Source organism: Triticum aestivum, chromosome 1D, assembly GCF_018294505.1.
Source record: "Triticum aestivum cultivar Chinese Spring chromosome 1D, IWGSC CS RefSeq v2.1, whole genome shotgun sequence".
NCBI lineage: Eukaryota > Viridiplantae > Streptophyta > Magnoliopsida > Poales > Poaceae > Triticum > Triticum aestivum.
Window position 1 is genome coordinate 257,968,049 of NC_057796.1, and position 11,839 is coordinate 257,979,887.

Below are 11,839 nucleotides of genomic sequence, written 5' to 3' on the forward strand. Positions count from 1 at the left end.
TGATCAGCTTACTTTGTGCTTATCTTACTCATGTTTTTGAACTAACTCTTTGAATTTCAGTGTACAAGTAAAGCCCAGCAAGAGGGCGAAGAAAAATAAGCCAGCCGAAGAGTCGGTCCTAACTGAACCGGAGGCTTCTGCTCATGAGCCGCCGTCTGCCTCAGCTCCTGAAACCACCGCTCCAACTGAAGAACAAGTCATGGAGGGTTCTGATAACCCGGAGATCCCCAGCCCAGCTCAATCAGTCGATGACCCGGACGTTGTGATCACCTGGACAGAGTTTGTCGAGCCGGGAAGACCCACTGTGCTGGCTAGATGCTCTGCCAAGGAAGAACTGCTGGAGCGCCGCAGGGCCAGGCTGGATATCACTGACTATGCTAACTTGAGCATTGGAGATATTGTCTCCGGCTATGTTACTCAAGTGCACAACAGCCGGGACCTGGAAATTGACATGGTGAAGCAAATCCAGCAAAAATCTGAGGTATGACTCTCTTGCTTCTTTTATATTTATCCTTACCATGTCAGCCCCCAAGTCTATGACTTATGATAAAATATGTTGTAGACTTAATACCGGCTTAATAACTACTGCAAGAAAACCGGCTTACCTGGTACCACTCAAGGGCCGGCTTAAACAGCATAGTTCACCCGGTTCTTTCCTTACTTTAACCAAGTAGTTGAGCAACTTTACACATTAGCCCCCAAGTGCCAAGTATCTTTGCCTGCAAAGTGCTTGGGACTTTAATGTTGCATGATAATCACCAAACTGTAACCCGGAATTTGTACAGGCTGCCTGCAAGAAATTTGAATCGGAAATCTCTGATCTGAAGAACCGCCTGAAGTCTCAGGAAAGTGAGACCCAAAAGGCCAGTGCCAAATTTGAATTCAGTGTTTCTGCACAAGAGAAACTGAAGAAAAAATTTGAAGCAGAAAGAAAAGCCTGGGCAGATGAAAAGACTGCCTTGCTCAGCCGGGCCGAACAAGCGGAGGCTGCTCTTACTGAAAGAACCGCCGAACTCTCCGGCTTAAAACGCCATGTATCGCAGATGGTCTCCGCAATCTTCGGTAAGTTACTCTGTAAGCTTCTAACAAGTTTACATCATTCATGTCTCATAAGTCCCACCATTGCCATCAGCTCACCTGACTCTGTTATGCAGGTCCCAGAAGTTCCAATCTCAATCAGAACATGCTGACCAAGCTGAAGGCGGTTTACACCTTGGTGGAGCAACTCTACACCGGGTCACAGCGTGCTTTAGCCGTTGTGGCTCTGTCCAATGAGGTTCCCACTCACCTGGCAGACGTACTCAGGCGGCTTGCTGTACTTCCTCAACGCTTCCAAGAGCTGAGACGGGCTTCTGCAAGAGCCGGAGCTATAGCTGATCTGAGCCGGGCCAAGGCGTTTCTACCGGAGCTAGACCCGGCCGACATCGCTCTTGGATACCCCAGCCTGAAGGAAGACGGCACCCCCTTTGACCAGAAAGACTTCGCCGCCTGTGTGAAGAGCATGCGCCTGGTGGCCACCTTGATTGGGAATGACACAGACCTTACCAAGTATCAGCCGGGCTATGACGTGGAGAATCAGAGGATCCCAACTCCATGCTATGAAGCAGTCAGCCTGATCCCTCCGACTCGTAAGCATACCTTCGCCCCAGAAGTTGACCCGGCCGGGTTAATTGATGATGAGGATCAATTTGAAGCTTTGAGCGGCATTGACTGGAAATCATCAACCTTCCAGGTCATGGAAACAGTCGGAGGAGCGGAGAGGGATGAGCCGGAAGCATCAACCCAACGAGCACTTTAAATTCTTAGGCGGCTCATGGTATGCTTTTAAAACAATGCCTCACCTTTTGGACTCGGGGAGTCCTGTAATAGAGTAGGACAAACACTTAATTTTGTCGTGCCATAGTGCACGTGTGCGGCGCTTAACTCTGTTGAAGCTGCTCTTTTGTATTCCTCCGGGTTATGTTTGATCATTTGCTTTCCTTAAACTTAAAGAGCTGTCTTTAATTGTCCTGCATAGAAAACAAATCACAAGTCTCTGCAAGCCTTCAAGTACACTTCCGGTTTATGTAACCCAAATAATGAGGTTGAGAACTCAACTCCGGTTCACCAGCATTGATAATGCTTATTGTGTGCTATCAACATTGTTAATCAAAGTTAAGCCGGTGGAGTAAGAATCACCCTTGCACACCTTTGATATGATCAAAAGAACTTGTTGCAAACCAAAAGATTAAAGACGTAAGGGCTTCTGATTCGAATACGACCAGAGAACCGTCCCAAAGGGGTTAAGCTAAGATTCGAATGCGATCATATAGCCCCCAGTGGCTTTGGCGTTGCCGACCAAAAGGGTACCGACAGCTATGTTCTCTTTGGTTCGAATACGACCTATGTTTGAACAGGAAGCCCCCAAATGACCTTGAGAGTTGTTTAACGACGCTGATTCGAATACGATCCACGTCGGTTCCCAAAGGGGGTTGAGCTATTATTCAAATATGATCAAGAAAAAACTCCCCAATGAGCTCGGCAATATGCCAATCAAGTGGGTATCAACAGCTATGTTCTCTTTGGTTCGAATACGACCTATGTTTGAACAGGAAGCCCCCAAGTGATCATATGATATCATAATGAAAATAACAATGACACATTTACCTTTGGAGGGGAAAAAAGGACAGAGGTCCTGCTTTATTATTCATCATAATATATACATGGCTATAGAAATATGTACATTATGAGAGCCGGTGGCTCAAGTGTAATAAGGCCGAAGCTGAGCTATGTTCCATGGCCAACGGGTCTCTTCCTCCGACTTACATGAATCTTTGTGCTCCCGAACATCGATAAGGTAGTATGACCCATTGTGCAAGTTCTTGCTGACCACAAAGGGCCCTTCCCAAGGCGGGGATAACTTGTGTGCATCTGTTTGATCTTGGATGAGCCGGAGCACCAGATCACCTTCCTGAAAGACCCTGGACTTAACCCGGCGGCTGTGATAGCGGCGCAGGTCTTGTTGGTAAATCGCCGAGCGAGCTGCTGCCACATCACGCTGTTCGTCCAACAAGTCAAGAGCATCTTGACGCGCCTGCTCATTATCCGCCTCAACATAAGCCGCCACTCGAGGCGAGTCATGACGGATGTCGCTAGGGAGGACCGCCTCCGCTCCATAAACCATGAAGAAAGGCGTGTAACCCGTAGACCTGTTAGGAGTAGTATTGATGCTCCATAACACGGAGGGTAACTCCTCCACCCAGCAACCCGGCGTCCGTTGCAAAGGGACCAAAAGCCGGGGCTTGATGCCCTTCAAGATTTCCTGATTGGCTCGCTCAGCTTGACCATTGGATTGAGGGTGAGCCACTGATGAAACATCAAGCCGAATATGCTCTCGTTGACAAAACTCCTCCATGGCGCCTTTAGACAGATTGGTACCATTGTCAGTTATAATGCTGTGTGGAAAACCAAAGCGAAATATCACCCTTTTCATGACCTGAACCGTTGTGGCTGCGTCACACTTACTAACTGGCTCTGCCTCAACCCACTTTGTGAACTTGTCGACCGCCACCAAGAGGTGGGTCCTCTTATCCTTGGACCTTTTAAAAGGCCCGACCATATCAAGCCCCCAGACCGCAAATGGCCAGGTGATTGGAATCATCCTCAACTCTTGAGTTGGTACATGAGCCCGTCGTGAGAACCTCTAACAACCGTCACATTTACTGACCAAGTCCTCTGCATCAGCATGAGCCGTCAGCCAATAAAACCCATGACGAAAAGCCTTGGCCACAAGGGATTTTGAGCCGGCATGATGGCCACAATCCCCCTCGTGAATCTCACGTAAAATTTCTTGACCTTCCTCAGGGGAAACACAATGCTGGAAAGTTCCAGTGACACTGCGACGATGCAGCTCGCCATTGATAATTATCATTGACTTAGACCGCCAGGTTATTTGTCTGGCCAAAGTTTCATCTTCAGGCAATTCTCCCCGGGTCATGTAAGCCAAGTATGGTACTGTCCAATCTGGGATAATGTGGAGAGCCGCCACCAACTGCGCTTCCGGGTCAGGAACAGCCAAGTCTTCCTCTGTAGGCAACTTAACAGAAGGATTATGCAAAATGTCCAAGAAAGTATTAGGCGGCACCGGCTTTCGCTGAGAGCCCGGCCGGCTTAATGCATCAGCCGCCTCGTTCTTCCTGCGATCGATGTGCTCTACTTGGTAACCCTGAAAATGTCCAGCAATGGCATCAACTTTGCGGCGATAAGCCGCCATGAGGGGGTCCTTGGAATCCCACTTGCCTGACACTTGTTGGGCCACTAAATCTGAGTCGCCAAAGCACCTTACCCGGCTTAAGCTCATCTCCTTAGCCATCCGAAGACCATGGAGCAAGGCCTCGTACTCAGCTGCATTGTTAGTACAGGGAAACATCAACCATAGCACATAGCAAAACTTGTCACCTCGAGGGGAAGCTAATACAACTCCAGCCCCCGAGCCCTCCAACTGCCTGGACCCGTCAAAATGAATAGTCCAGTATGTATTATCCGGTTTCTCCTCAGGCACCTGCAGCTCTGTCCAATCGTTGATGAAATCCACCAATGCTTGAGACTTGATGGCAGTGCGTGGTACATATTTCAGACCATGAGGCCCAAGTTCTTTAGCCCACTTAGCCACTCTTCCTGTGGCTTCTCTGTTTTGGATGATATCTCCTAGGGGAGCAGAACTAACCACAGTGATAGGGTGACCCTGGAAATAGTGCTTAAGCTTCCGGCTTGCCATGAACACCCCATAAACAAGCTTCTGCCAATGTGGATACCGTCGTTTGGACTCAATGAGTACTTCGCTGACATAGTAAACCGGTCACTGAACCGGATACTCCTTACCCGCTTCCTTACGCTCCACCACCACAGCCACACTGACGGCTCGTGTATTAGCGGCTACATACAGTAATAAAGGCTCCTTGTCAACAGGAGCAGCAAGGACTGGTGGCTCAGCCAGCTATCTCTTCAAATCCTCAAAAGCAGCATTAGTAGTATCATTCCAGATAAAGTCATCTGTTTTCTTCATCATCTGGTACAGTGGCATGGCATTTTCAACCAACCGGCTTATAAACCGGCTCAAAGCAGCGATGCGACCCGCCAGACGCTGGACGTCGTTTATGCACGCCGGCTTAGCCAGAGAGGTGATTGCCTTGATCTTTTCCGGGTTAGCTTCAATGCCTCTGTGAGAAACCAGAAAACCCAAGAGCTTGCCTGCGGGAAAACACACTTGGCCGGGTTAAGCATCATCTTGTAAACCCGGAGGTTATCAAAGGTTTCTCTAAGATCATCTATCAAGGTCTCCTTCTCCCTGGATTTAACCACGATATCATCCACATAGGCATGAACGTTGCGCCCAATCTGGTTATGAAGACAATTCTGCACGCAACGCTGGTAAGTCGCATGTGCACTCTTGAGCCCAAAAGGCATAGACACATAACAGAAGGCTCCAAAGGGAGTGATGAACGCCGTCTTCTCCTGGTCCTTAACTGCCATTTTAATCTGATGGTATCCAGAATAAGCATCCAAAAAATTAAGCGCTCACAACCCGCCGTAGCATTAATAATTTGATCAATACGGGGGAGAGCAAAAGGATTAGCCGGACAAGCTTTGTTTAAATCCGTGTAGTCCACACACATCTGCCAGGTGCCATTCTTCTTGAGCATGAGCACCGGGTTAGCTAACCATTCTGGATGAAAAACTTCAACAATAAACTCGGCCGCTAAGAGCCGAGCTACTTCCTCACCAATGGCTTTCCACCTCTCCTCATTAAACCGCCGGAGGAATTGCCTGACCGGCTTAAATTTCGGATCAATATTGAGAGTGTGCTCGGCGAGTTCTCTAGGTACACCCGGCATGTCAGAAGGTTTCCATGCAAAGATGTCCCTGTTCTCACGGATGAACTCGATGAGCACGCCTTCCTATTTCGGATCCAGATTGGCACTGATGCTAAACTGCTGAGATGAGTCACCTGGAACAAAATCAACAAGTTTAGTCTCATCAGTTGACTTAAATTTCATTACCGGCTCATGCTCCGTGGTTGGCTTTTTCAAAGCCGTCATATCTGCCGGGTCAACATTGTCCTTGTAAAACTTCAACTCCTCTGTTGCACAAACAGATTCCGCGTAAGTCGCATCACCTTCCTCACACTCCAAGGCTATCTTTCGGCTGCCATGAACCGTAATGGTCCCATTGTGACCCAGCATCTTGAGCTGCAAATACACGTAACACGGCCGTGCCATGAACTTGGCGTAAGCCGGCCGCCCAAATAAAGCATAGTACGGACTTCTTATCTTAACCACCTCAAAGGTTAGTTTTTCCGCCCTATAGTTGTACTCATCTCCAAAAGCTACTTCCAGCTCGATCTTACCGACTGGATACGCCGACTTACCGGGCACCACCCCATGGAAAATAGTATTGGACTGGCTGAGGTTTTTATCAGTTAACCCCATACGACGGAAAGTCTCATAATAGAGGATGTTGATGCTGCTGCCTCCGTCCATGAGCACTTTAGTGAATTTATATCCCCCAACCTGAGGGGCCACCACCAAGGCCAGGTGACCCGGGTTATCGACCCGAGGAGGGTGATCTTCCCTACTCCATATGATAGGCTGCTCAGACCATCTTAAATAGCGCGGAACCGCCGGCTCAACAGCATTCACAGCCCTTTTATGAAGCTTCTGATCTCGCTTGCACAGACTGGTAGTAAACACATGATACTGTCCACCATTGAGCTGCTTGGGATTGGTCTGGTATCCCCCCTGCTGCTGCTGATAATGACCCTGGCCGGACTGCTGATTAAAACCCCCTTGAAAATTCTGAGAATTGGAATTTGAGCCGCCGCCCGGGCCATGAAAGCCGCCGGCGCCTGAGCCGCCGCCTGGCCCATTGTTGCCATTAAAAGCATTGGAATTTTTGAAAGCTTTCATGATTGCGCAGTCCTTCCATAGATGAGTGGCCGGCTTCTCCCTAGAGACATGCCTTGGACAAGGCTCATTCAACAACTGCTCAAGCGTCGGGCCTGACCCGCCGGCTCGCGGGGGTGGTCTTCCCTTGCGACGGTGGTTGTTGCCCTGCGCATTGGCGTTGGCCACAAACTCCATGCTGCCATCAGCCTTACGTTTGTTACCTCCCTGGCTCACCGGGTTATGCTGAGGGCCCTTTCCATTGCCGTTCTTCTTTCCCTTCCCTGTCCTTTCATCATCCGACGCGGGATCCTTGGTACTATCAGAGTCGGCGTACTTGACCAGAGCCGCCATCAGCGTACCCATATCATTGCAATCGCGCTTGAGCCGCCCGAGCTTCATCTTCAGGGGCGCAAAATGACAATTTTGCTCCAACATTAAAACTGCAGAGCCGGCATCCATCTTATCAGACGAATGTATTATCTCTTTGACCCGGCGAACCCAATAGGTTGTAGACTCGCCCTCTTGCTGCTTGCAGTTAGTCAAATCCACAATTGACATAGATTGCCTACATGTATCCTTGAAGTTTTGGATGAACCGGGCTTTTAACTCTGCCCATGACCCGATGGAGTTAGGCGGAAGTCCTTTCAACCAAGTGCAGACAGTCCCATCCAACATCATGGTGAAGTATTTGGCCATTGCTGCTTCACCAACCTCCAGTAACTCCATAGCCATCTCGTAGCTCTCGATCCATGCTCCGGGTTGTAAATCAGCCGTGTAATTAGGTACCTTCCTAGGTCCTTTGAAATCCTTGGGCAAACGTTCATTACGGAGAGCCGGCACTAGACAAGGGACGCCTCCGGTCCTCGTAGGTATACCCGTTTCGATAGAAGCCGTCGGATAAACCGGGAGGGGCTGGTAAGCCGTCAACTGAGGCACCTGCTCCGCCTCTTGCCGTGCTCTGTCTTGGTCTACCGCGTGAAAAGCTCCATTATGAACTGGGCCGTGGCCAGGAGGCAAGTCTCGGCGTTGGACATTGCTTGAGCCGGTCGCTGAGACCATGTGTCTGCTATAACTAGGGCTCCGGCCTGGACGAGGGGTTGAATGAATCCTGTCCCGGCTATAAGAATATGCCTCCTATTGCGCCAGAGCCGTCTGAAGAAGTTCTCTGACCCGGCGGGTTTCGACCGCTATTGGAGAGTCGCCAGCCGCGCCGCTGCGGCGACCATGTTTTCCAACGGGTTGGCATAATGACCCGATGGTATTGGCACGTATTGAGGCGGGGTGGTGTTCACGCGGGGAGGACCCATCACTTGCGGCTGAACTGGCGTTCCAGCCCTGGGTGCCGTGATCTCCGGCGGGTTACTGGGCCCTGCACCAGGCGTGTTGAAAAGGTTTCGAGGATCGTAAACTGGAGGGAGTCGAGATTGAGCCTTCTGATGCCTCCTTCTCATGATCTCATTGGATGCGTTCTGATCCATCGTGAGCCGGAAAGACTGCGCCTGAATCAGCTGAGTCTGGGCATCGAGAGCCGCCCGCTCTGCAGCCATCCTGATCCCTTCCGCCGCTAGATCCTCCTTGGCTTTTGCTAGATCCAGCTTTAACTGTGCCACCTCCGCATCATGCTGAGCTTGATCCACTAGGGCGACCGTAGCGGTTAACAGGGCCGTCATCTTGTCTGTGAGATCCATCAGCACCTGAGCCGGCGAGTGCACCGGGCCTCCTACCCCGGCAGCAGGGTTTTGAACAGGTTGTGCGCCGGCCATAAAGATTCCAACCCGGCTCGGCGGCTCAAAGGGGTCCGGAATACTGTCGCCATCGGAACAACCCCTGAGCCTGCCATCTTGAAGTTGGTATAACGAGTCGGTCTCCTCTGTGGATGACTCGCCGTCAGAGCGAGTGGCCGTCTCATCGCCAGACCCAGATCCTTCAGAAAGTTCTCCGTGGATGCATCCCACGAAAGCACGCTTCAAGGTAGGCAGAATCCCGGCGGGTCTCGCACGCTGAGCCGTCTCGATGAGGTCGGCGCAGAGATCCGGCTCAGGGCCCGGCTCGCCGACCTTGCCAATGAAAACGTGGATTCCGCCGAAGGGGACCCGATACCCGTACTCGATTGAGCCGGCGTCGGGGCCCCAGCTTGCATCGTCGATGTAGAGCTTGCCGCGACGACTCTTAGTCATCCGGCCCACAGCGTATCCATTGAGCCCTTCGAAGCTGCCCTTCAAGAACTCAAATCCACCGTGCGCTGGCCCCACGGTGGGCGCCAACTGTCGTGGAATTGTCACGGCAGATGTCCTCGTGCAAAGACTTAGTCGTGGAGCCATCGCAGCTAGGAAGCTTAAAGGGGTTAAGCGGGACAAAGGACACGAGGATTATACTGGTTCGGCCCCTTGCAATGAAGGTAAAAGCCTATGTCCAGTTGAGGTGGTATTACTTAGGGTTTCGATGACCAGGAGCTAAACCGCTCTGCTTGGCTATCGATTTGATCTTACTTGCCCTGAACCGCCGCCGGGTCGTCCCTTTATATAGAGAGGTTGACGCCCCGCGGCTCTCAGAGTCCCGGCCGGCTTATAACAGTGTCCGGCTCGGACTCTTAACTACTCTTGCCTTACATTACAAGTCTTCCCATAACGGCGGTTTATCACTACGGGCCTTAAGTCACCTCCGGGTCTTAAGCCCATTACGGATCCGCCATCTCCAAGCTTGGTACTGGGCTTCACGTGATGATCATTATGACGTAACCCGGCCCCTCCTAGGCGGGTGACTCTAATGGTTATATCCTCAACAGGTTCAGTTAATAGCCATCGATCGATCGCTCGGGTTCAGTAACGCGTAGCCTGCAGTGCAATCGCTCGGGTTCAGTTAGAGCCCAACGCCTCGCTCGGGTTCAGTTAGAGCCAACGCCTCGCACACACGCGCATACGTGTACGAGAGAAACGCGCATCGCTCGGCCCCCGACCTCCCACCGTAACCGGGAACTCCCCGAAATTTTCCTCGCCCTCGCTTCTACCACGGTTTTTTCCGTCATGGACGGCCCAAAGAATGTCATGCAGCTGCGTCTCCGGCCCGCCCAGGACGAAAAGCCCATTTTCTGTCATGATTTTTTGTCATAGAAGTAGGAGCCCACCACATCTATGATGATACCGGGTTTTGTCACAATTATCGTCACAGAAGTGTCATATGTATGACAGAAAAAAAATTCGTTCGGCCCAAAATGTCACGGATGTGTCTTTTTTTTGTAGTGTGGAGGCTGTCGGGCACGCACATGTTCGTAACACCGAATTTTACTACCAGCTCGTCAAGTGGGTTTCCCGCTTAGAAGCCGAAGCTTGGGTGGACCACTCCGGCATGGAAAGAGCCAAAGCGCGCGAGCAACGCGCCCTATCGCACCTCTGGCAAGTCCGAGGCGAGACGGAGAACGCCAGTGCCGGCGTTTAGCGTGTACCGCAGATGGCGGCCGGCATCGTCTAGTTAGCTAAGAGTAAGTTGGTACGTGTACACTACTAGATTATTAGTGGGAGTAGATAGTTACTGGCTATGATGGTTGTCAACGTGGAAGTTCAGTACTCTATATCTGGCAGACCTGTTACTTTGCTCTGAATGTTGAACTTTCCGTTTGAACGTATCGAATGGGCTATTATTATTTTTAAACGGGTTGTATTTGTCCGCCACAGGTTTAGAGGCTGACTTGTGGGCCTACCAGGTTGACGTACACAATCAGGAGATGATTGTACGTGGAGAGGATGACAGCAGGGATCCACCAAGGTCATGGCAGTACGCAAGCAAGTGCCTCCTTATTTCAAGCCAATAAAAAATGGCTCCTCCTAATGGATTTCTGACATCTGGGTCCCATGCCATTGTCAACGTAGTCAATAAACGAGAGAATTGCACAACGAGCGGCTGACACCAGGGACCCAGCAGCTCGCCCAGTTATTTTTGTTTTGGGTTAATTTGATAAATGCCACTCCAAATCTGGTGATTCCGAGAAATGCCACTGCAATTTCCAAACTTTGAAAAATGTCATTTCCAGTGACATTTTTCGAAGTCTGGAGTGGCATTTTTCAAAGTTTACAAAAATTGCATAGCGTTTTTCAAAGTTTGCAAAAATTGCAGTTGCATTTTTCAAAGTTTGGAAATTGTCGTGGCATTTTTCGAAGTTTGGAAATTGCAGTGGCATTTATATGAATCGCCATAATTGAAGTGGCATTTATCTAATTTGTTTTTGAGATGGAAGCAGGGTGTCAACTGGGCTGTGCGGGTGTAACGCCCCGGATTCGATGCGCCAGGTGTCTTCCAGTTATTCGCCGTTGTTGCCATGTCATCTGCTTGCGTGTTGCATTTTGCCATGTCATCATCTGCATATCTTTCAAAACATGCATCCGGTCCTTTTCCCCGTTGTCCGTTTCGCGATCCAACACTCTCCCTCACGCCAGTCACCCCTCTCAGACCTTGTTTCGTGAGCGGGAGAAAAACGTTCTCGGAATGGGCCGAGATTTGACGAGTGGCCTTGGTATATCACCGGCAGGCCGCCCGTCAAATTTCGTTCCATTTGGAGGTCGTTTGATGCCCCAACGGTTAACCGAGCTAACCGAAAGCCCATTTTGTCTTGCAGCCCACACCCCTCCAAATCAGCCCACTAGCCCATCCAAACCCCCTCCATGCTCTCGGTCGTTCGATCACGATCGTGTGGGCGAAAAACGCACCCCATTTGGACTCTCCTAGCTCCCTCTATCTATAAATAAGTCCCCTCCCCCGAAATTCGCAGTCCAAACCCTAGCCCCGCTCCCCTCGCACCGCCGGACATGTCCGCCGCCGCCTCCGCAGCCACCCCGCAGTGCCACGTGTCACCGCCACCGTCTCCAGCGTGCCTCCACCGCGCGGGCCCGTCGAGCCCAGCCGCGGCCCTCCTGCCCCGGTCG